The following is a 25,687-nucleotide window of genomic DNA, read 5'->3' as shown; positions in this document are numbered from 1 at the left end:
CAAAGCTTGAGTCCGGGCGATTTTCAGCTTATCAAATGCTTGCATGCAATCCTCACTGAACTCAAACTCAACATCTTTCTGCAACAATCTGGATAAAGGCAATGCTACCTTACTGAAGTCCTTGATAAATCTCCTGTAGAAACCTGCATGCCAAGGAACGAACGGACTTCCCTCACGGAGGAGGGGTAAGATAAACTAGAAATGACATCTACCTTTGCTGGATCTACAGAAATACTAGTATTAGAAACAACATGTCCTAGTACAATACCTTGTTTTACCATGAAATGATATTTTTCAAAATTTAAAATAAGGTTTGAACTAACACACCTGTCTAATACTCTAGCTAAACTATCCAAGCAAAGGTTAAAGAAATCACCATATACGCTGAAATCATCCATAAAAACTTCCATACAGCTCTCGATAAGATCTGAAAAAAATACTCATCATGCATCTTTGAAAAGTAGCCGATGCATTACATAAGCCAAAAGGCATCCTCTTATATGCATACGTTCCAAAGGGACATGTAAAAGTAGTCTTTTCCTGATCTTCAGGAGCTATATAAATTTGAAAATAGCCTGTATAACCATCTAAAAAGCAGTAATGGGATTTACCTGACAGGCGATAAAGCATCTGATCGATATATAGCAAGGGGTAGTGATCCTTGCGAGTAGCTTGGTTAAGACGCCTATAATCAATGCAAACTCTCCATGAGTTCTGCACTCTAGTTGTCAGGAGCTCTCCATGCTCATTCCTTACTGTTGTGACTCCAAACTTCTTGGGCACCACTTGTACTGGACTGACCCATTCACTGTCTGAGATGGGGTAAATGATATCTGCTTCAAGTAGCCTGGTCACTTCTTTCTTGACAACTTCTAAGATGGTGGGATTCAATCTTCTCTGGGGTTGATGGACAGGTCTTGATCCCTCTTCTAAGAATATTATGTGCTCACAAACTTGAGGGCTAATGCCTACTATATCTGCCAAGCTCCACCCAATTGCTTTCTTGTGTTTTCTCAGCACACTGAGCAGCTGCTCCTCCTGTTGGAAAGTGAGTTCTCTTGCAATGATAACTGGGAGCTTCTTATTATCCTCAAGGTAAGCATACTTGAGGTGGGGTGGAAGGGGTTTTAATTCCAATTTATGCTCATGGCTAGGCTCTGGATTATCTAGAACTAGTAATAATGGCAAAGTGTCCTCATTGTGTTCAGAGGGTGTCTCCACACTTGGACCTTGCTCCATGTACTTCTCTTCTACTTCTTCTTGGTGAACTTTAGCTACAGTTTCATCAATGATGTTGATGCCAGGCATTTTGGCCAGTTTCACTGACCTTTTCTTTATGGTTTTAAGGTAGTTTCATGCATTTTCTTAATAAATAAGCAAGTTTTGGATAAATAATCACTTACATCTTGATTCAAGCAAACATTGTGAATTTTACATGATTTCATGAGAATTATACATGAATTAAAGGACAAATTGAATGATGCATGTCTCATAACTTGGATTAGAGCTTTGATGCACTTTATTACTTGATTTCAGGACAAAGGAAGCAAGGAAGAACCACGTTAGTAGCCACGTTAGTCTAGCTAATGTGACCACTAACGTGGAATGGAGGCTGATGAGCGGATATTTTATACGCTTTTTGGGGTTAATTTCATATAGTTTTTAGTATGTTTTAGTTAGTTTTTAGTTTATTTTCATTAGTTTTTAGGAAAAATTCATATTTCTGGACTTTACTATGAGTTGTGTGTTTTTCTGTAATTTCAGGTATTTTTCTGGTTGAAATTGAGGGAGCTGAGCAAAAATCTGATTCAGGCTGAAAAAGGACTGCTGATGCTGTTGGATTCTGACCTCCCTGCACTCAAAGTGGATTTTCTGGAGCTACAGAACTCGAAATGGTGTGCTTCCAATTGCGTTGGAAAGTAGACATCCAGGGCTTTCCAGAAATATATAATAGTCCATACTTTGCTCAAGGATAGATGACGTAAACTGGCGTTCAACACCAGTTCTCTGCCCAATTCTGGCGTCCAGCGCCAGAAAAGGATTAAAAGTTGGAGTTCAACGCCAGAAATGGATCCAAACCTGGCATTGAACGCCCAAAAAGGCCTTATGCACGTGAATTGCTTAAGTCTCAGCCCCAGCACACACCAAGTGGGCCCCAGAAGTGGATCTCTGCACCATCTGTCATAGTCTATTCACTTTTTGTAAACCTAGGCTACTAGTTTAGTATTTAAACAACTTTTAGAGACTTATTTTGTATCTCATGACATTCTAGATCTGAACTTTATACTCTTTGACGGCATGAGTCTTTAAACTCCATTGTTGGGGGTGAGGAGCTCTGCTGTGTCTTGATGAATTAATGCAAGTATTTCTGTTTTCCATTCAAACACGCTTGTTCCTATCTAAGATGTTCATTCACGCTTAACTGTGATGAAGGTGATGATCCGTGACACTCATCACCTTCCTCAAACCATGAACGTGTGCCTGACAACCACCTCCGTTCTATATCCGATCGAATGAGTATCTCTTAGATCTCTTAATTAGAATCTTCGTGGTATAAGCTAGAACTGATGGTGGCATTCATGAGAATCCGGAAAGTCTAAACCTTGTCTGTGGTATTCCGAGTAGGATTCAATGATCGAATGACTGTGACGAGCTTCAAACTCGCGAGTGCTGGGCTTAGTGATAGACACAAAAGGACGAAGAATCCTATTCCAGTATGATCGAGAACCGACAGATGATTAGCCGTGCTGCGATAGAGCATGTGAGCATATTCTTCACTGAGAGGATGGGATGTAGCCATTAACAACGGTGATCCCCTACATACAGCTTGCCATAGGAGGACGTGCGTGCGTGGATCAGAAGATAGAGGAAAGCAGAGATTTAGGAAACAAAGCATCTCCAAAACTCCAACATATTCTCCATTACTGCATAACAAGTAACCTTTAATTTATGCTCTCTTGGTTATTCGCGATTCAACTGATAAACATAATTGACTTCCTGACTAAGAATTACAAGATAAGCATAGATTGCTTCAAACCAACAATCTCCGTGGGATTCGACCCTTACTCACGTGAGGTATTACTTGGACGACCCAGTGCACTTGCTGGTTAGTGGTACGAGTTGTGAAAAGTGTGATTTGCAATTCGTGCACCAAGTTTTTGGCGCCGTTGCCGGGGATTGTTTGTGTTTGGACAACTAACGGTTTATTTTGTTGCTTAGATTAGGAAAAATTTCTCTTTTTGTTTAAAGTCTCGTATTATTGTCGTGTTAAAACTTTAGAATCCTTATTTTCTTATTAAAATCTTTTTCAAAAATAATTTTTCTATTAAATCCTGTAACAAACTTTAAGTTTGGTGTTTTCTTGTTGATTTCTCTGTGTTTTTCGAAAATTTTAGTTTGGTTTTCTAAAAATTTTAAGTTTGGTGTTCTTCCTTCGTGTTATTGTGTTCTTGTGAATCTTCAAAGTGTTCTTGAGTTTTCCTTGTGTCTTGATCTTAAAATTTTTAAGTTTGGTGTTCCTTAGTGTTTTTCCCTTAAAAATTTTCGAAAACAAGGAGCATCAGATCTAAAAATTTTAAATCTTGTGCTATCTTATTATTTTTCTCTCTCCTCTTTAAATTCAAAAATATCTTTTCTCTCTGTTTTAAAAGCAAATTTTCGAAATCTATTTCTAAAAATCAGATTTTTATTTCAAAATTTAAAACATTTTTCAAAAAAAAATCATCATATCCTTGTCAAAACTTCCTAACCACTTTCTCTCTCCTCAATTTTTCGAAATTCTTCACTCATTTTTTATTTATTTTATTTTAATTTATTTCATTTTTGAAATAAATAAATAAATAAAAATATTTTATCTATTTTACATCATCTCCCTTTCTCCATCATGGACATAAGCGGAAATGAACAGTCCAGGAGGACTCTAGGGTCATATTCTAACCCCTCTACTGCTTCATATGGGAGTAGCATCTGCATACCCTCCATTGGAGTCAGTAGCTTTGAGTTGAATCCACAGCTCATTATCATGGTGCAGCAAAGTTGCCAGTATTCCGGTCTTCCTCAGGAAGAACCTACAGAGTTTCTGGCACAGTTTCTACAGATTGCTGACACAGTACATGATAAAGAAATAGATCAGGATGTCTACAGACTATTACTGTTTCCATTTGCTGTAAAAGATCAAGCTAAGAGGTGGTTGAATAACCAACCTAAGGCCAGCATAAGGACATGGAAACAGCTGACAGAAAAATTCCTGAATCAATACTTTCCCCCAAAACGGATGACACAGCTAAGGCTGGACATCCAAGGCTTTAAACAAGGAGATAATGAATCTCTTTATGATGCCTGGGAGAGATACAGAGAGATGCTAAGAAAATGCCCCTCTGAAATGTTTTCAGAGTGGGTTCAGTTAGACATCTTCTATTATGGGCTTGCAGAAGGAGCTCAGATGTCTCTTGATTACTCAGCTGGTGGATCTATCCACATGAGAAAGACAATTGAAGAGGCTCAAGAGCTCATTGATACAGTTGCCAGGAATCAGCATCTGTACCTAAGCAGTGACCCTTCCATGAAAGAAGAGGTTAAGACAGTAACTGCTGAACTCAGTCCTGTAAAACAAGCTGCTGAATTTAATCAGCAGTTGGACTTTCTAACAAAGCAGCTGGCCGAATTTAAAGATAGGCTACAAAAGACAAGAATGGCAAATATACATATGGAAGAACAGTTCAGGCAAACAAAGCAGTAGCTATCAAGACAAATAATAGAAGAATGCCAAGCAGTTCAATTAAGAAGTGGGAAAACATTAAATATCCCACCTCAAGGCAGCAAAAAGCTAAGGGATGAGCAAACCACCCAAAATTCACCTGAGGACAGTAAGAGCCCAGGGAAAAATAATTCTGGCACTAAAACGCCAGAAACAAGGCAGGATTGGCGTTCAACGCCAGAAATGGGCAAGGATCTGGCGTTGAACGCCCAAAATGGGCAGGATCCGGCGCTGAACGCCCAAAATGGGCACATTTCGGGCGTTCAGACACCAGGAACAAACAAGGAGCTGGCGTCTAACGTCACTCCAGCTTCTAACTCTGGAACTCAATTGCCAGTGAGGGATCAGACACACACAAATGCTGATAACAACCCCTCTAAAAAGGCTTCTTCAACCACTTCTGTAGGCAGTAAATCTACAGCAACTAAGGTTGAAGAATATAAAGCCAAGATACCTTATCCTCAAAAACTCCGGAAAGAGGAGCAGGATAAGCAATTTGCTCGCTTTGCAGATTATCTCAGGACTCTTGAAATAAAGATTCCATTTGCAGAAGCACTTGAGCAAATACCTTCTTATGCCAAGTTCATGAAAGAGATCTTGAGTCATAAAAAGGATTGGAGAGAAACAGAAAGAGTTCTCCTCACTGAAGAATGCAGTGCAGTCATTCTGAAGAGCTTTCCTGAAAAGCTTAAAGACCCTAGGAGTTTTCTGATACCATGCATATTAGAAGGTAATTGCACCAAGACAGCTTTATGCGATCTTGGGGCAAGCATCAACCTAATACCTGCATCCACTATCAGAAAGCTTGGCTTAACTGAAGAAGTTAAACCAACCCGGATATGTCTCCAGCTTGCTGATGGTTCCACTAAATACCCATCAGGCGTGATTGAAGACATGATTGTCAGAGTTGGGCCATTCGCCTTTCCCACTGACTTTGTTGTGCTGGAAATGGAGGAGCACAAGAGTGCTACTCTCATTCTAGGAAGACCCTTCCTAGCAACAGGACGATCCCTCATTGACATCCAACAGGGGGAAATAACCCTGAGAGTCAATGATGATGAATTCAAGTTGAACGCTGTCAAAGCCATGCAGCATCCAGACACATCAAAAGACTGCATGAAAGTTGATCTTATTGACTCTTTGGTAGAAGAGATCAAAATGACTGAGAGTCTTGAATCAGAGTTGGAAAACATCTTTAAAGATGTTCAGCCTGATTTAGAGGATTCAAAGGACATGAAAGAGCCTCGGAAATTTCTTCTGGAAGAGGAAAAACCTCCTAAACCTGAGCTCAAGACATTACCACCATCCTTGAAATATGCGTTTCTGGGAGAAGGTGACACTTTTCCAGTGATCATAAGCTCTGCTTTAAATTCACAGGAAGAGGAGGCACTTATTCAAGTGCTAAGGACACACAAGACAGCTCTTGGGTGGTCCATAGGTGACCTTAAGGGCATAAGCCCAGCTAGATGCATGCACAAAATCTTATTGGAGGATAATGCCAAACCAGTGGTTCAACCACAGAGGCGGCTAAATCCAGCCATGAAAGAAGTGGTGCAGAAAGAAGTCACCAAATTACCAGAGGCTGGGATTATTTATCCTATTTCTGATAGCCCCTGGGTGAGCCCTGTCCAAGTCGTCCCAAAAAAGGGAGGCATGACAGTGATTCATAATGAAAAAAATGAACTGGTTCCTACAAGAACAGTTACAGGGTGGCGCATGTGTATTGACTACAGAAGGCTCAATACAGCCACCAGAAAGGATCATTTTCCTTTACCATTCATAGACCAGATGCTAGAAAGACTAGCAGGTCATGATTATTACTGCTTTTTGGACGGCTACTCAGGCTATAACCAGATTACAGTAGATCCCCAGGATCAAGAGAAAACAACATTCACATGTCCATCTGGAGTGTTTGCTTATAGAAGGATGCCATTTGGGCTATGTAATGCGCCTGCAACCTTCCAGAGATGCATGCTCTCTATTTTCTCTGATATGGTGGAAAATTTTCTGGAAGTCTTCATGGATGACTTCTCAGTATATGGAGACTCATTCAGCTCCTATCTTGATCACCTGAAACTTGTTCTGAAAAGATGCCAAGAGACCAACCTAGTTTTAAACTGGGAAAAATGTCACTTCATGGTGACTGAGGGGATTGTCCTTGGGCATAAAATCTCAAACAAGGGAATAGAGGTAGATCAAGCAAAAATAGAGGTAATTGAAAAATTACCACCACCTGCCAATGTTAAGGTAATCAGAAGCTTTCTGGGGCATGCAGGATTCTATAGGAGGTTTATAAAGGATTTTTCAAAAATCGCAAAACCTCTAAGCAATCTGCTAGCTGCTGACACGCCATTTGTGTTTGACACGAAGTGCCTGCAGGCGTTTGAAATGCTGAAAGCTAAGCTAGTCACAGCACCAGTCATTTCTGCACCAGACTGGACGTTACCATTTGAGCTAATGTGTGATGCCAGTGATCACGCCATTGGTGCAGTGTTGGGACAGAGGCATGATAAGCTTCTGCATGTCATTTATTACGCCAGTTGCGTTCTAAATGATGCCCAGAAAAATTACACAACCACAGAAAAAGAATTACTTGTAGTGGTTTACGCCATTGACAAGTTCAGATCATACTTAGTAGGATCAAAAGTGATTGTGTATACTGATCATGCTGCTCTTAAATATCTACTCACAAAGCAGGATTCAAAACCCAGGCTCATCAGATGGGTGTTGCTTCTGCAAGAGTTTGATATAGAAATAAGAGACAGAAAAGGGACAGAGAACCAAGTGGCTGATCATCTGTCCCGGATAGAGCCAGTAGAAGGGACGCCCCTCCCCTCTCTTGAGATCTCTGAGACTTTTCCGGATGAGCATTTATTTGCCATTCAGGAAACACCATGGTTTGCCGATATTGCAAACTATAAAGCTGCAAGGTTCATACCCAAGGAGTACAACAGGATACAAAAGAAGAAATTAATTACTGATGCAAAGTACTACTTGTGGGATGAACCTTATCTCTTTAAGAGATGTGCAGACGGAATAATCCGTAGGTGTGTGCCTAGAGAAGAAGCACAGAGGATCCTGTGGCATTGCCATGGATCTCAATATGGAGGCCATTTCGGAGGTGAGCGAACAGCCACCAAGGTCCTCCAATGTGGCTTCTATTGGCCCACACTCTATAAAGATTCCCGAGAGTTTGTACGTAACTGTGACAGTTGCCAAAGAGCTGGTAATCTGCCTCATGGTTATGCCATGCCTCAACAAGGAATCTTGGAAATTGAGTTGTTTGATGTATGGGGAATTGATTTCATGGGACCTTTCCCACCATCATACTCAAACACTTATATTCTGGTGGCAGTTGACTATGTATCAAAATGGGTTGAGGCCATTGCCACACCCACCAATGATACTAAAACAGTGTTGAAGTTCCTCCAGAAACATATCTTTAGCAGGTTTGGTGTCCCTAGAGTACTAATCAGTGATGGGGGCACTCACTTCTGCAATAAACAGCTTTACTCTGCCATGGTTCGGTATGGAATTCGCCACAAGGTGGCTACTCCATACCATCCACAAACCAATGGGCAAGCTGAAGTCTCTAACAGAGAATTAAAGAGAATCCTGGAACGGACAGTAAATACCCATAGAAAGGATTGGGCAAGGAGCTTGGATGATGCTCTGTGGGCTTACAGAACAACATTCAAGACCCCTATAGGGACCTCTCCATACCAACTTGTGTATGGTAAGGCATGTCACCTGCCCGTGGAACTGGAACATAAAGCCTACTGGGCAACCAGATTCCTAAACTTTGATGCAAAATTAGTAGGAGAAAAAAGATTTCTCCAGCTAAATGAGCTAGAGGAATTCAGATTCACAGCTTTCGAAAATGCCAAGCTTTATAAAGAGAAATAAAAAAAGTGGCATGACAGAAAGCTGTCATCTAGAATCTTTGAGCCAGGACAGAAGGTTCTGCTGTTCAACTCTAGACTCAGGCTATTCCCCGGGAAATTGAAATCCCGGTGGAGGGGACCATACGTGATTACAAGTGTATCACCATATGGTTATCTAGAGCTTCAAGATATTGATTCTGATAAGAAGTTCATTGTCAATGGACAGAGAATCAAGCATTATCTTGAAGGCAACGTTGAGCAAGAGTGCTCAAGGCTGAAGCTAGATTAAAAGCTCAGCAAAGTCCAGCTAAAGACAATAAAGAAGCGCTTGCTGGGAGGCAACCCAGCCATGGGGCATCAATCCTCTAAGCATTTTGCCCTATTTTTATTTTTATTTGTTTATATAAAGTTCATTGATACTAAGATAAAGAATCAATTTTATAAATTCACAGGGTTACAGAAGGAATCTGCACTCAAAACAGAGAAAAAGAGCTCACTGGCAAGAAAACGCCAGTAAGGATAGCTATCTGGCGTTCAACGCCAGAAAAGGGTAGCAACTGGGTGTTAAACGCCCACGAGAGCAGCATTTGGGCGTTGAACGCCCAAAACAGGCAGTGTTTGGGCGTTCAAACGCCAGGATGGTGGGGAGGAGGTAAATTCATTTTTCTTCATATTTTTTCATTCTAATTTCAAATTCCATGTTTTCAATTCATGATTTCTTGCATAAACATGTTAAGAACCCTGATTTCTAAAAACCTTAATTTCTAAAAATCCTACTTTAAAAATATCAAATATATCTTAATCCATAAGCACAAATCCTCTTTTTCAATCCAATCCAACTCTTTTCAAAATTTTTTTAAAACAAATCTATCTTTTCACTCAAAAATCTTTTCAACTAATCATTATCTTTTTCAAAAATCTTTCATATCTTTTAAACTTTTAATTATATCCTCTCTTATCATATCCTCTATCTCATTTTTTCAAATCAATCTTTTTTTTTATCATATCTTTTTCCAAATTTTCGAAATCCCACCCCCTCCCTTTACATATGGGTTCGGCCTCCCTCCCCTTCCATCAACAATTACACCTAGCTCTCCTTCTATCCCTCTCCTTTCTTTTCTTTTGCTTGAGGACAAGCAAACCTCTAAGTTTGGTGTGTTTATCCGAGATCACTAAGATCATGGCTCCTAAAGGAAAACAACCCACTCCAAGAGGCAAGAAAGAGAGCATTCCAAAACCACTTTGGAATCAAGGGAAGTTCTTATCTAAAGAACATTCAGACCATTATTACAAAATAATGGGTCTGAGATCAGTGATCCCGGAAGTTAAGTTTGACCTGAAAGAAGATGAATATCCGGAGATCCAAGAGCAAAATCAAAACAGCATGCTCTGCAAAACTGCTCAGGGAACAAGAAGAGCAAGGGCGTGACTTAAAGGAACTGAAGCGTCAGGAGTTATCTCTTGAAGGACCAAGCACCTCACAGACTAGAGGAACATCCACTTCCAAACCTCAAGGTTGTTGAGTTCTAATCTTAGCCTTAACTCTGTGATAATTGTTCTGATTTTAGTTTTACCTTAGGAGTCATATAGTAGCAATTAGTATCTATTTTGATTTTATCTCCAATTAAGTTATAGTCTATTTTTCTCATCATCAACAAACATGAATAAAATAGTAGATCTTTTGAATAAGAGGCAACAAAATTTTGAGTTTTTAATAAGAAAAATTCTCATTAGTTACATGTGGTGACAATACTTTCTGTCTTCTGAATGAATGCTTGAACAGTGCATATGTCTTTTGAATTTGTTGTTTAAGACTGTTAAATATGTTGGCTCTTGAAAGAATGGTGAACATGAGACATGTTATTGATAATCTGAAAAATCATAAAAATGATTCTTGAAGCAAGAAAAAGCAGCAAAAAAAAGAGAGAGAGAGAAAAGCAGAAAAAGCCAATAGCCCTTAAAATCAAAAGGCAAGGGTAATAAAAAGGATCCCAAGGCTTTGAGCATCAGTGGGTAGGAGGGCCTAAGGGAATAAAATCCTGGCCTAAGCGGCTAAATCAAGCTGTCCCTAACCATGTGCTTGTGGCGTGAAGGTGTCAAGTGAAAACTTGAGACTGAGCGGTTAAAGTCAAGGTCTAAAGCAGAAGGAAGAGTGTGCTTAAGAACTCTAGACACCTCTAATTAGGGACTTTAGCAAAGCTGAGTCACAATCCAAAGGGTTCACCCAATTATGTGTTTGTGGCATTTATGTATCAGGTGGTAATACTGGAAAACAAAGTGCTTAGGGCCATGGCCAAGACTTATGAAATAGCTGTGTTCAAGAATCATCATACTAAAATAGGAGAATCAATAACACTATCTGAATTCTAAGTTCTTATAGATGCCAATCACTCTGAGCTTCAATGGATAAAGTGAGATGCCAAAACTGTTCGGAAGCAAAAAGCTACTAGTCCCGCTCATCTAATTGGAATCTGAGCTTCACTCAAAAACTCTGAGATATTATTGCTTCTCAACCCATTAGTCTTCTATTTTATTTGTCTAGTTGCTTTAGGACAAGCAACAGTTTAAGTTTGGTGTTGTGATGAGCGGATATTTTATACGCTTTTTGGGGTTAATTTCATATAGTTTTTAGTATGTTTTAGTTAGTTTTTAGTTTATTTTCATTAGTTTTTAGGAAAAATTCATATTTCTGGACTTTACTATGAGTTGTGTATTTTTCTATAATTTCAGGTATTTTTCTGGCTGAAATTGAGGGAGCTGAGCAAAAATCTGATTCAGGCTGAAAAAGGACTGCTGATGTTGTTGGATTCTGACCTCCCTGCACTCAAAGTGGATTTTCTGGATCTACAAAACTCGAAATGGCGTGCTTCCAATTGCGTTGGAAAGTAGACATCCAGAGCTTTCCAGCAATATATAATAGTTCATACTTTGCTCAAGGATAGATGACGTAAACTGGCGTTCAACGCCAGTTCTCTGCCCAATTCTGGCGTCCAGCGCCAGAAAAGGATTAAAAGTTGGAGTTCCACGCCAGAAATGGATCCAAACCTGGCATTGAACACCCAAAAAGGCCTTATGCACGTGAATTGCTTAAGTCTCAGCCCCAGCACACACCAAGTGGTCCCCAGAAGTGGATCTCTGCACCATCTGTCATAGTCTACTCACTTTTTGTAAACCTAGGCTACTAGTTTAGTATTTAAACAACTTTTAGAGACTTATTTTGTATCTCATGACATTCTAGATCTGAACTTTGTACTCTTTGACGGCATGAGTCTCTAAACTCCATTGTTGGGGGTGAGGAGCTCTGCTGTGTCTCGATGAATTAATGCAAGTATTTTTGTTTTCCATTCAAACACGCTTGTTCCTATCTAAGATGTTCATTCACGCTTAACTGTGATGAAGGTGATGATCCATGACACTCATCACCTTCCTCAAACCATGAACGTGTGCCTGACAACCATCTCCGTTCTATATCCGATCGAATGAGTATCTCTTAGATCTCTTAATTAGAATCTTCGTGGTATAAGCTAGAACTGATGGCGGCATTCATGAGAATCTGGAAAGTCTAAACCTTGTCTGTGGTATTCCGAGTAGGATTCAATGATCGAATGACTGTGACGAGCTTCAAACTCGCGAGTGCTGGGCGTTAGTGGCAGACGCAAAAGGACGAAGAGTCCTATTCCAGTATGATCGAGAACCGACAGATGATTAGCCGTGCTGCGACAGAGCATGTGAGCATATTCTTCACTGAGAGGATGGGATGTAGCCATTGACAACGGTGATCCCCTACATACAGCTTGCCATAGGAGGACGTGCGTGCGTGGATCAGAAGACAGAGGAAAGCAGAGATTCAGGAAATAAAGCATCTCCAAAACTCCAACATATTCTCCATTACTGCATAACAAGTAACCTTTAATTTATGCTCTCTTGGTTATTCGCGATTCAACTGATAAACATAATTGACTTCCTGACTAAGAATTACAAGATAAGCATAGATTGCTTCAAACCAACAATCTTCGTGGGATTCGACCCTTACTCACGTGAGGTATTACTTGGACGACCCAGTGCACTTGCTGGTTAGTGGTACGAGTTGTGAAAAGTGTGATTCACAATTCGTGCACCAGAGGCTAACTTGCAACGTTAATGAGAAAAGTGATCGCCATTAATGCCTTCGTGAGCCATCATAGCCCACGTTAGTTGCCACGTTAACTATGTTAACGTGGAAGCTAACGTGGAAGAGAAGTAGAACTCCAACGTTAGTGGTAAAAGTAAGTACCACTAACGCTCCAAAGTGGCAATTGTCCACGTTAAGAGTCACATTAATTCAGCTAACGTGAACTCTAACGAGGAAGAAGAAGATGAAGCCAACGTTAGTGACACTCACCTTTGTCACTAACGTTGGACCAAGCTCATAAGGGCCACGTTAACTCAGTTAACGTGGACTCTAACGTGGGGAAGCAAGGAATGGCCAACGTTAGTGACACTCACCTTTATCACTAACGTTGGACTAAGCCACTTTGAGCCACTTTGAGTCACGTTAGTTGCCACGTTAACTCAGTTAACGTAGAAGCTAACGTGAAGGAGAGAATGATGAGCCAACATTAGTGACACTCACCTTTGTCACTAACGTTGGAGATGGCTATCAATACCACATTAGAAGTCACGTTAACCTAGTTAATGTGAACTCTAACGTGGGAAGTAGGGGCGTTCTGAAGTGTTAGTGACAAAGGTAAGTGTCACTAACGCTCTCGAAGATTTGGCAAGCCTATGTTAAAGGCCACGTTAACTATTCTAACGTGAACTCTAACGTAGGGAGAAAGGAGTACTCTCAACGTTATTGAAAAAGGTAAACCCCAGTAACGTTTGCAAAGGGCCAAGGGTCAACGTTAGTGGCTACGTTAGTGCCACTAATGTTAAAGTTAACGTGGACCACTTTGGGTTAGGAACGTTAGTGAAAAAGGTGATTGTCACTAATGTTCTCAACCCCACATTTTCACTTAACATTAACACCACTAACGCCCTAAGCTAAAGTCCCTGCCTACTTCACACTTTCTTTGCAAGTAAAGCTGAGCCCATTGAAGAAGATAACTGCTTCAACTCAAGATCCAAAGGCCCATATCCAAGACTTGAAGAGCCAACTAGAAGATGAGAAGAATAGTATAAATAAGGAGAGCTTTGAACTAGAAAGGAGCTTTTGGCATTATTAGAATTACTCTCTGTATTTTACTTTCTCTGCACTTCTAGTTTAACTTTTAGAATGTACTCTCCATCTTTGCTTTCCATTCCCAGAGCTATGAACAACTAAACCCCTTTCATTGGGTTAGGGAGCTCTGTTGTAATTTGATGGATCAATAATAGTTTTCATTATTCTTCTTCTTTCTTTTCTCTTGATTTTACTAGAAAGCTTTCAATCTTCATCCAATTGAGTAGTTATCTTGGAAAAGAAGCTATTCATACTTGGATCTCTTCTGAACCTTGGAAAAGGGATGAAGAGATCATACTAGAAATGTTTTCTCATGTTGGACCAAATTGGGGTTTGGGCGGATATGGTGACATATAATTCTCCCAATACTTTGATTTGGAAATACATGTGGTATAATCAGTGACTACACTTCATCTCTTCTCATGAGCAATTAGACCAAGGAATTGGCTATTGATCTGATTTGAGAGATTGAATTACCATGGAATTGGAATTCAATCACTTAAGATTGCCAAGGAGATCAATGAATGCATTGATTGAGGAAGAGATGAAAATGAACTTGATCCGGAGAATGCAACATCTCCTAAGCCCAATGAATTCCCCATTTCTGATCTTACCCATTCTCTTTACTTTATGCCATTTACTTTCATGCTAAACTTCCCTTCCCCATTTAAGATTCTGCAATTTACTTCCCGTCATTTATTTTCTGCTATTTACTTTTCCGCCATTTAATTTCCTGCAATTCTCAACTCACTTTCTGCTTAGCTCAACTAGAACATTCTTCCAATTAAAGTTGCTTGAACAATCAATCCCTGTGGGATTTGACCTCACTCTTTTGTGAATTATTACTTGACGACAATTCGGTATACTTGCCGAAGGGAAAATTGTTGAGAGACAAGTTTCCGTGCATCAAGTTTATGGCGCCGTTGCCGGGGATTGATTTTGTATCAACAATGATTAAATTGGTGGATAACTAGATTGAGCATTTGTTTTTATTTTGTTTGATTTAAGTTTATTTGAGTAATTTACTTTCTGTTTAGCTATTTTCTTCCCTTTCCCCTACCCATTTTCTTAGTTGTTTACAATTCAGTCACTAACCCACTAACTGTTTGATATATTGCATCACTCACGCTAACAGCATTTCTGTAGAAATTACTGTCTGCACCTATCCTTCTTGCTTGTGCCTTGTTGGTTGTATGACAGGTAGAAGAAGCGGGGCTTCAACTTCCTTTGATTCTGAACCTGAGAGGACCTTCCTTAGATTAAAGAGGGAAGCAAGAGGAAAGAGAGTAGTTGGTGCTGAGGAAGAGGAAGAGTACTTTGAACCAGATATGGATGAGAATATGGAGAACCATCATGAAGAAGAGGCTTACAACCATGGCAGAGAAGGTCCAGCGCATCAGGCTGGACAAGAGAGAAGAGTTCTGGGTTTTTACATCAACCCGAACCCAGGAAACTATGGAAGTAGCATCCAAAGGCCAACCATACATGCCAACAACTTTGAACTAAAGCCACAGCTCATCACCCTTGTTCAGAACAATTGTTCATTCAGATGAAGTGTCCAAGAAGACCCCAATCAACATCTAACCACCTTCCTGAGGATATGCGATACTGTGAAGTCTAATGGTGTTCATCCTGACACCTATAGAATACTTCTGTTTCCCTTCTCGCTCAAGGACAAAGCATCTAAATGGCTGGAATCCTTTCCAAAGGAGAGTTTAGCAACCTGGGAAGATGTGGTGAACAAGTTCTTGGCAAGATTCTATCCTCCTCAACGGATCACCAGGTTGAGAGCTGAGGTACAAACATTCAGGCAGCAGGATGGTGAGACTCTATATGAAGCATGGGAAAGGTTTAAAGACTTGACAAGAAGATGCCCGCCAGATATGTTCAATGAATGGGTGCAGTTGCACATTTTCTATGAAGACCTTTCGTATGAATCAAAAAAGGCAGTAGACCACTCATCCGGGGGATATCTGAACAAGAAGAAGACCATTGAAGAAGCCATAGATGTCATTGAGACTGTAGCAGAGAATGACTACTTCTATGCTTCTGAAAGAGGCAACACTAGAGGAGTGATGGAGCTGAACAATGTGGATGCACTGCTAGCTCAAAACAAGATGATTACCAAGCCATTAGCTGACCTCACCAAGAATATGGAGAGGAATCAAGTAGCAGCAATCACCACTTCAGCAGCAACCCAAGAAGGAGTGAATGAAGAAGCAGAGGGTGATCAGGAACAAGCCAACTACATTGGGAATTCACTAGGCAGAATCATGACCCATACTCCAAAACGTATAATCCTGGTTGGAGGAACCACCCAAACTTTGGATGGAGAAATCAACAAGACCAAGGCCAAGATCAGAGATGCCACAACCCCAACAACAATGCAACTCACCAACACTCCACACAGAGGTCATACCAACACCCACCCAACAACACTTCTCAACATCCATACCAAAGTCAAAATGGCCCTTCTCATCCTTCCAATATCAATTCTCCATCATCGGAAGAAAGACTATCAAGGATTGAGACTATACTTGAAGGCTTATGCAAGGAGATTCAAGATAGTAAGATGTTCCGAGAGAAAGTGCGATCTAACCTGCAAAATCAAGATGCTGCCATCAAGAAACTTGAGATACAATTTGGCTACCTATTCCAGCAAGCTCCTGGCCATGACCTTTGCAGCAACATTGAGTCAAGGCCAAGGGAGGAGTGTCAAGCCATCACCCTCAGAAGTGGAAAGGAACTGAAGGAGACTTCCAAGCAATCACAAGAGAAAGATTCAACTGGAAAGAAGGAGGAACAAAATGAAGTTCAAGCCCCCACCTCCAACTCACATCAAAAGGAAGGAGAGCTGAAGCCATATGTTCCGAAAGTCCCATATCCTCAACAACTGAAGAAGAAGGGGGATGACAGCCAGTTCTCCAGATTTTTAGAAATCTTCAAGAAACTACAGATTAACATACCCTTTGCTGAAGCAATAGAGCAAATGCCGCTCTATGCCAAGTTTTTGAAGGAGTTGATGACCAAGAAGAGAAGCTGGAAGAACAACGATACTGTGATACTGACTAAAGAATGTAGTGCCATCATTCAGCATAAATTGCCCCAAAAAATGAAGGATCCTGGAAGCTTCCAGATTCCTTGTATTATAGGAGAAATAACAGTAGAAAAGGCTCTATGTGACCTAGGAGCCAGCATAAATCTGATGTCTATAGCTATGATGAGAAAAATGAAGATTGAGGAGGCCAAACCAACAAAAATGGCCTTACAACTGGCAGACCGATCATTCAAGTTTCCTCACGGCATAGTAGAAGACTTGCTAGTGAAGGTATGAGACTTTATCTTTCCAGCAGACTTTGTAGTGTTGGACATGAAGGAAGGAGCTAAGGCTTCTATCATCTTGGGCAGACCATTCTTAGCTACTGCCGGAGCTGTCATCGATGTCCAAAAGGGTGAACTGACCCTTAGACTACACAATGAAACAATGATGATCAATATGTTCAAGGCCATGAACTATCCACAGGAACCATCGGGAGAATGTATGAGGTTAGACTCACTGGAAGATCTATTACAAGAGACTTTTGAAGAAGAAAAACTTGAGGGATTAATAGAAGAGGAGGAATCAGCATCAAGCGAAGAAGCTGCAACAGCTGAGGTTCAAGTTCAGGGCACAATACAGGAGAAGAATGGGAAAAAAGAAGCACCCAAACTTGAACTAAAGGCACTGTCACCCACTCTCAAGTATGCATATCTAGGAGAAAATGAAAGTTATCCAGTGATCATAAACTCATCCCTCAGCCAAGAACAAGAGGAAGAGCTACTTGAAGTATTGCAACGGCACAAAGATGCCATAGGATGGACCCTTGCTGACTTGAAGGGAATCAGTTCGGCCATATGTATGCATAAAATACTGTTGAAAGATGATGCCAAACCATCCATTCAACCCCAAAGGAGGCTAAATCCAGTCATGAAGGAAGTGGTACAGAAAGAAGTCATGAAGTTGTGGCAAGGAGGAGTGATCTATCCGATCTCAGACAGCCCATGGGTCAGCCCTGTGCAAGTTGTTCCAAAAAAAGGAGGAATCACTGTAGTCCCCAATGAGAAGAATGAACTAATCCCTACAAGGACTGTCACAGGATGGCGGATGTGCATAGACTACAGAAAACTCAACGAAGCTACACGAAAAGATCATTTTCCCCTTCTTTTCATGGATCAGATGCTGGAAAGACTTGCAGGACATGCATACTACTGTTTTCTCGATGGTTATTCAGGATATAACCAAATAGTGGTTGATCTAAGAGACCAAGAGAAAACCTCCTTCACCTGCCCATATGGAGTGTTTGCCTACAGGCGCATGCCATTTGGGCTATGCAATGCACCTGCAACTTTCCAACGCTGCATGCTTTCCATTTTTTCAGATATGATAGAAAAATTCATCGAAGTTTTTATGGATGACTTCTCAGTATTCGAAGACTCTTTTCCTAATTGCCTAGATCACCTGGCCCTGGTATTAAAAAGATGTCAAGAAACTAATTTGGTCTTGAACTGGGAGAAATGTCACTTTATGGTGACAGGAGGAATAGTTCTTGGTCATAAGGTTTTTAACCAAGGCATTGAAGTGGACAGAGCCAAGGTGGAACTCATTGAAAAATTACCTCCACCAAGTGATGTCAAGGCAATTAGGAGTTTTCTAGGGCATGCTGGCTTTTACAGAAGGTTTATTAAAGATTTTTCAAAGATAGCCAAGCCCTTAAGCAATCTCCTTGTATCTGATACACCATTTATCTTTGATGAAAAGTGCATGCTGGCATTTGAAAACTTGAAAAAGAGGTTGTCATCTGCCCCTATCATTTCCTCACCTGACTGGAACCTACCATTTGAACTGATGTGCGATGCATCTGATTTCGCAATTGGGGCAGTGTTAGGACAGAGGAAAGATAACTTGGTCCATGTGATATACTATGCCAGCAAAGTCCTCAATGATACTCAAAGAAACTATACCACTACTGAAAAGGAGTTGCTGGCAATAGTTTTTGCATTTGACAAGTTTAGATCATACCTCATTGGTGCCAAAGTGACTGTCTTCACAGATCACACAGCACTTAAATACTTGTTTGCTAAGCAAGAATCAAAACCAAGACTAATAAGATGGATCTTATTGTTGCAGGAATTCAATATTGAAATCAAAGACAAGAAAGGAGTGGAGAACAAGGTAGCAGATCACCTATCCAGAATCCCTCATGATAAAGGAGGAACACATGATACAAATGTAAATGAGTTCTTCCCAGATGAGCAGTTAATGACGATTCACAGAGCACCCTGGTTTGCAGATATTGCCAATTTTAAGGCAACTGGGGCGTTACATCCAGACATCAACAAACACCAGAAAAGAAAGCTCATCAATGACGCAAAGTATTTTGTTTGGGATGAACCATATCTCTTCAAGAAGTGTTCAGATGGAATTCTGAGAAGATGTGTCTCGGAAGAAGAGGGACGGGAGGTCTTGTGGAACTGCCACAGCTCATGCTATGGAGGCCATTTTGGAGGGGACAGAACTGCAGCCAAGGTATTACAAAGCGGATTCTTTTGGCCCACCCTTTTCAAGGATGCCAAAGAACTGGTAAAGAATTGCAATGAATGTCAAAGAGCTGGAAACTTACCCAAAAGAAATGAGATGCCACAAAATTTCATCTTAGAACTGGAACTGTTTGATGTGTGGGGAATCGATTTCATGGGACCTTTCCCAACCTCATATTCAAACAAGTACATCTTGGTAGCAGTGGATTATGTTTCCAAGTGGGTAGAGGCTATTGTAACCCCAACGAATGATAACAAGGTGGTCATGAACTTCCTCAGAAAGAATATCTTTAGCTGGTTCGGAGTCCCACGAGCACTCATCAGTGATGGAGGGAGCCATTTTTGTAACAGACCACTAGAAGCTCTCATCCTACGATACGGGGTGAAACACAAGATTTCTACGCCTTACCACCCCCAAACAAGTGGGCAAACTAAGATATCTAACAGAGAGCTAAAAATAATTCTGGAAAAGATTGTGGGAGCATCAAGGAAGGATTGGTCGAAGAAGCTGGATGATGCTCTTTGGGCATACAGAACGGCATTCAAAACACTAATCGGGATGTCCCCATACCAACTGGTGTATGGAAAGGCTTGTCATCTACCATTGGAGCTGGAACACAAAGCCCTCTGGGCTCTCAAGCTGCTAAATTTTGATAGTACTGCTGCTGGTGAAAAGAGGGTCTTGCAACTGCAAGAAATGGAGGAGTTCAGATCTCAAGCCTATGAAAATGCCAAGATTTATAAAGAAAAGGAAAAGAGAAGGCATGACCTCCATTTAACACCCAGAAGCTTCGAAGAAGGACAGCAAGTGCTCCTCTACAATTCCAAATTAAGGCTCTTCCCTGGGAAACTCAAATCAAGGTGGTCAGGACCCTTTCTTGTCACAAAGGTCTCACCATATGGGCACATAGAAATCATGGAGGAAAGTTCAAAGAGGATTCACTGTTAACGAACAGAGGCTCAAACACTACATAGGCAACATGGGGGAAAACCCCAAAGTGAAATATCACCTCAACTGATGGAGGAATCGTCGAGCTAGCGACGCTAAAAGAGCGCTTCCTTGGGAGGCAACCCAACCTAAGGTAGTTCTCTTTTCATTTGCATTTTAATAAAAATCACAAGTAGTTTCCCCCATATTGTGAGGAGCTAAGTTTGGTGTTACACACCAAAACAATACAAGAGTGAGTGTGTAATTCTAAGTTTGGTGTTCCACCAAATATTTTAGTTAGAATCACACTACACTCCTTCAAGGGCAAATTGCTAGATCCAACCAATCAGGGGAACTACTTAACAGTAGTTAGTTTCTAGTTGTCTTGCTGATAACAACACATGAGATTTTCTGCATGCATTCAACCTGTTGTATTAGGCAAGGAACTAAGTTTGGTGTTCACACACCAAGTTAAGTTCCGAAATGCACAAGCATACATGCATACTAACTATCTCTCAAGTGCTTTGGGGACAAGCAACTTCCAATAACTTTGTAGGAATTCAATCAATCTTTTGGAAAAACAGTGCACCATCATCCAAGGAAGCGAGGAAGGATGCAGAAGCTATGGAGGATGACAACAAATGGGTAGCTGGAAGGCATCGCCAAAAAGGTTGTATTGTTACTTGATTCCATATGCTTGGAAATAATCAATTTGGAAGTCTGAATGTGCCCTTGATTAATAGTCACTCTTTAAGCTTAATTTACTAGAATTTGATGTTTGTTTTTGCTTAGGTCTATGCTTGCTAGTCAAGTTGCCTGTTTTCATTTTCGTCTTGCTTATTGTATGCTTTTCCTTTTAAGCTAAATAAAAAAAAAGAGATGTTATGAAAGACCAGAGTGATGTTCAAATTGTGGAGTAGGTTCTTAAATTTGTGGTGTAGTAATCACTTAGCTAAGTTGGTTCACCAACAAGGTGGGAAGGCAACTATCTGTCCTGAATCATATACTTGAAACACACCCCATGAGACTAGCTAAATAATAAGATCCTAATAAGAAAAAGGAAAAGAACAATAAGAGTTGAAAAAGAAAGAAAAGTTAATAAAGAATAAAGCTAGGCACCAAGGGCTTGAAACTTGAGGGATGTGTCTGTGGTGCTCTTGTACCAAGGATCTGCTTGGATGAATAAGTTTTTAGGAGTGCTTCATCACTTGGTAACTTGGGTTAACTAACCCGGGATTATCAACTGAAAATCCACTATCAAGAGCAACCTTGCTACAGAACATTTAGTAACCCAAAGAGGTACTGGACACCAAGACCTCAAGGAAAGAAAATAACAAACCATGTGCCTGTGGTGTGCATGTATGGGGGAGAGAGACTTGAGGGAGTAAGTCCTTAGGGGTGTTTCAACACCTAGCACCTAGAACCAACTGGTTTAGGAGTGTTGGCTGAAAGCTTATCTTAAAGAGTCGCCCCCTCACAGAACACTTAGCCTAAGGATGAAATAAACCTTGGAAAGACAAAGGGATCAATAAATAAAAGTCTCAAAGGGTGCAATCAAGTGAGTATTCCAAAGCATGATAAAGGTCTGAAAGCCAGTAAAGGAATGAACCTAAGTTGCTATGCATGAACCCCATAAAACCAAGAACATGACTTCCACAATAATGATTCATTCATCTTGTTATTTCATTCATCATTCTCTTGTTCCAGTACTTGCTTAGGGACAAAAAAGCTTTAAGTTTGGTGTTGTGATGCTAGGGCATTTTGGCCAGTTTCACTAACCTTTTCTTTATGGTTTTAAGGTAGTTTCATGCATTTTCTTAGGAAATAAGCAAGTTTTGGGTAAATAATCACTTACATCTTGATTCAAGCAAACATTGTCAATTTTACATGATTTCATGAGAATTATGCATGAATTAAAGGACAAATTGAATGATGCATGTCTCATAACATGGATTAGAGCTTTGATGCACTTTATTGCTTGATTTCAGGACAAAGGAAGCAAGGAAGAACCACGTTAGTAGCCATGTTAGTCTAGCTAACGTGACCACTAACGTGGAATGGAGGCTAACTTGCAACGTTAATGAGAAAAGTGATCGCCATTAACGCCTTTGTGAGCCATCATAGCCCACGTTAGTTGCCACGTTAACTATGTTAACGTGGAAGCTAACGTGGAAGAGAAGTAGAACTCCAACGTTAGTGGTAAAAGTAAGTACCACTAACGCTCCAAAGTGGCAATTGTCCACGTTAATTCAGTTAACGTGAACTCTAACGAGGAAGAAGAAGATGAAGCCAACGTTAGTGACACTTACCTTTGTCACTAACGTTGGACCAAGCTCATAAGGGCCACGTTAAGAGCCACGTTAACTCAGTTAACGTGGACTCTAACGTGGGGAAGCAAGGAATGGCCAACATTAGTGACACTCACCTTTGTCACTAACGTTGGACTAAGCCACTTTGAGCCACTTTGAGCCACGTTAGTTGCCACGTTAACTCAGTTAACGTAGAAGCTAACGTGAAGGAGAGAATGATGAGCCAACATTAGTGACACTCACCTTTGTCACTAACGTTGGAGATGGCTATCAATACCACATTAGAAGTCACGTTAACCTAGTTAATGTGAACTCTAACGTGGGAAGTAGGGGCGTTCTGAAGCGTTAGTGACAAAGGTAAGTGTCACTAACGCTCTCGAAGATTTGGCAAGCCTACGTTAAATGCCACGTTAACTATTCTAACGTGAACTCTAATGTAGGGAGAAAGGAGTACTCTCAACGTTATTGAAAAAGGTAAACCCCAGTAACATTTGCAAAGGGCCAAGGGTCAACGTTAGTGGTTACGTTAGTGCCACTAATGTTAAAGTTAACGTGGACCACTTTGGGTTAGGAACGTTAGTGAAAAAGGTGATTGTCACTAATGTTCTCAACCCCACATTTTCACTTAACATTAACACCACTAACGCCCTAAGCTAAAGTCCCTGCCTACTTCACACTTTCTCTGCAAGTAAAGCTGAGCCCACTGAAGAAGATAGCTGCTTCAACTCAAGATCCAAAGGCCCATATCCAAGACTTGAAGAGCCAACTAGAAGATGAGAAGAATAGTATAAATAGGGAGAGCTTTGAACTAGAAAGGAGCTTTTGGCATTATTAGAATTACTCTCTGTATTTTACTTTCTCTGCACTTCTAGTTTAACTTTTAGAATGTACTCTCCATCTTTGCTTTCCATTCCCAGAGCTATGAACAACTAAACCCTTTTCATTGGGTTAGGGAGCTCTGTTGTAATTTGATGGATCAATAATAGTTTTCATTATTCTTCTTCTTTTTTTTCTCTTGATTTTACTAGAAAGCTTTCAATCTTCATCCAATTGAGTAGTTATCTTGGAAAAGAAGCTATTCATACTTGGATCTCTTCTGAACCTTGGAAAAGGGATGAAGAGATCATGCTAGAAATGTTTTCTCATGTTGGACCAAATTGGGATTTGGGTGGATATGGTGACATATAATTCTCCCAATACTTTGATTTGGAAATACATGTGGTATAATCAGTGACCATACTTCATCTCTTCTCATGAGCAATTAGACCAAGGAATTGGCTATTGATCTGATTTGAAAGATTGAATTACCAAGGAATTGGAATTCAATCACTTAAGATTGCCAAGGAGATCAATGAATGCATTGATTGAGGAAGAGATGAAAATAAACTTGATCCGGAGAATGCAACATCTTCTAAGCCCAATGAATTCCCCATTTCTGATCTTACCCATTCTCTTTACTTTATGCCATTTACTTTCATGATAAACTTCCCTTCCCCATTTAAGATTCTGCAATTTACTTCCCGTCATTTATTTTCTGCTATTTACTTTCCCGCCATTTAATTTCCTGCAATTCTCAACTCACTTTCTGCTTAGCTCAACTAGAACATTCTTCCAATTAAAGTTGCTTGACCAATCAATCCCTGTGGGATTCGACCTCACTCTTTTGTGAGTTATTACTTGACGATAATTCGGTATACTTGCCAAAGGGAAAATTGTTGAGAGACAAGTTTCCGTGCATCAGATGTCGCACTGGAAGATAGAATGATCTTCTGGAGGGTGATGCATAGCTTTATTTAAACTGAAACTCACTGCTCTACCATCTATCTCAAAGGAGTAAGTTCCTGAGAATGCATCCAGCTTGAACTTTGAAGTCTTCAGGAATGGTCTTCCAAGCAGGATTGATGATGGTCTTCTTGAGTCATTAGGGGGCATTTCCAAGATATAGAAGTCAATGGAAAATGTGAGCCCCTTAATGCTCACCAGCACGTCTTCAGCGATTCCAACCACTGTAATAATGCTTTTATATACTAACACAAAATGAGCTGCCGACCTTTTTAAGGAAGGGAGCCTCAAAGAATTATATATAGACAATGGCATTATACTAACACACGCTCCTAAATCACACATGCAATCAGAAAATATTACACCCCAATGGTACAGTCAACCATACATGGACCTGGGTCACTACATTTTTCAGGTATACCTCCCATTAAAGCAGATATAGAACTACCTAACGGAATAGTTTCTAATTCAGTAATTTTATCCTTATGTATGCATAAATCTTTTAGAAACTTTGCATATTTAGGTACTTGTTGAATAATATCAAAAAGGGGAACAGTTACCTCAACCTTTTTGAAAATTTCTACCATTTTGGGATCAAGTTCCATCTGCTTCCTGGACTTCCTTGCAAGGTGTGGAAATGGGATAGGAATGGCGCCACTTGCAGCTTCTGTGTCCTTTGGTGCTCCATTCCTTGGCTGAACTACTTCTTCTTCAACCATGTCTTGTACTTCCTCTTCCTCTTCAGCATCTTCCACTTCAACTAAGTCTTCAACTGGGGCGTGTTCTTGTGGGTTTGGCTCCTCCTGTTTCTTCTCTTGCAGTGTGATTCCAAACTTCAAAGTGATGGCATTGATGCCACCTTTGGGATTAGGTAAGGGTTGAGAAGGAATTCCACTGGAGCTTGAAGGCTGGTTGGTGGAAGCAGGTAATGAATCTATCCGGGAGACGAGAGCTTGTAAAGTGGCATTCAGACCATTTAAAGTAGAGTTCAGTGTAGTCTGCATGTCTTGTTGTCCTTGTGTAAGAGAACGAAGCATCTCGTCATTTGATGAGGAAGGAGGATAAGTAATCTGAGGGACCTGTTCTTGGTTGTGCTGGGGTCCTTGGGACTGCCTTAGGTGAGGTGCTCTATAAGGCTGGTTCTAATTCTGCTATCTGTTGTTATTTCACCTCTGATTTCCATTGTTGTCTCTGCCTCCTCTATTATAGTTGTCCCTCCAACCATGGTTGGAATTATCTCTCCAACCCTGG

At 40.5% G+C, this 25,687-nt stretch overlaps 1 non-coding gene across 1 annotated transcript; it reads right to left on the bottom strand.

The window, feature by feature from the left end:
- Positions 1 to 15,621: 15,621 nt before the first annotated feature.
- On the bottom strand, positions 15,622 to 15,728 carry LOC148570670 (small nucleolar RNA R71). The gene has a single exon (XR_015908416.1). It is a non-coding gene; the product is annotated as a small nucleolar RNA R71 (small nucleolar RNA).
- Positions 15,729 to 25,687: the final 9,959 nt, after the last annotated feature.

The sequence above is a fragment of the Arachis ipaensis genome, chromosome B3, assembly GCF_059453495.1.
Source record: "Arachis ipaensis isolate K30076 ecotype BB chromosome B3, ASM5945349v1, whole genome shotgun sequence".
In the NCBI taxonomy this organism is placed as follows: Eukaryota; Viridiplantae; Streptophyta; class Magnoliopsida; order Fabales; family Fabaceae; genus Arachis; species Arachis ipaensis.
The sequence above is the reverse complement of the archived record's forward strand: the minus strand, read 5'-3'. Positions and strand labels throughout refer to the sequence as shown.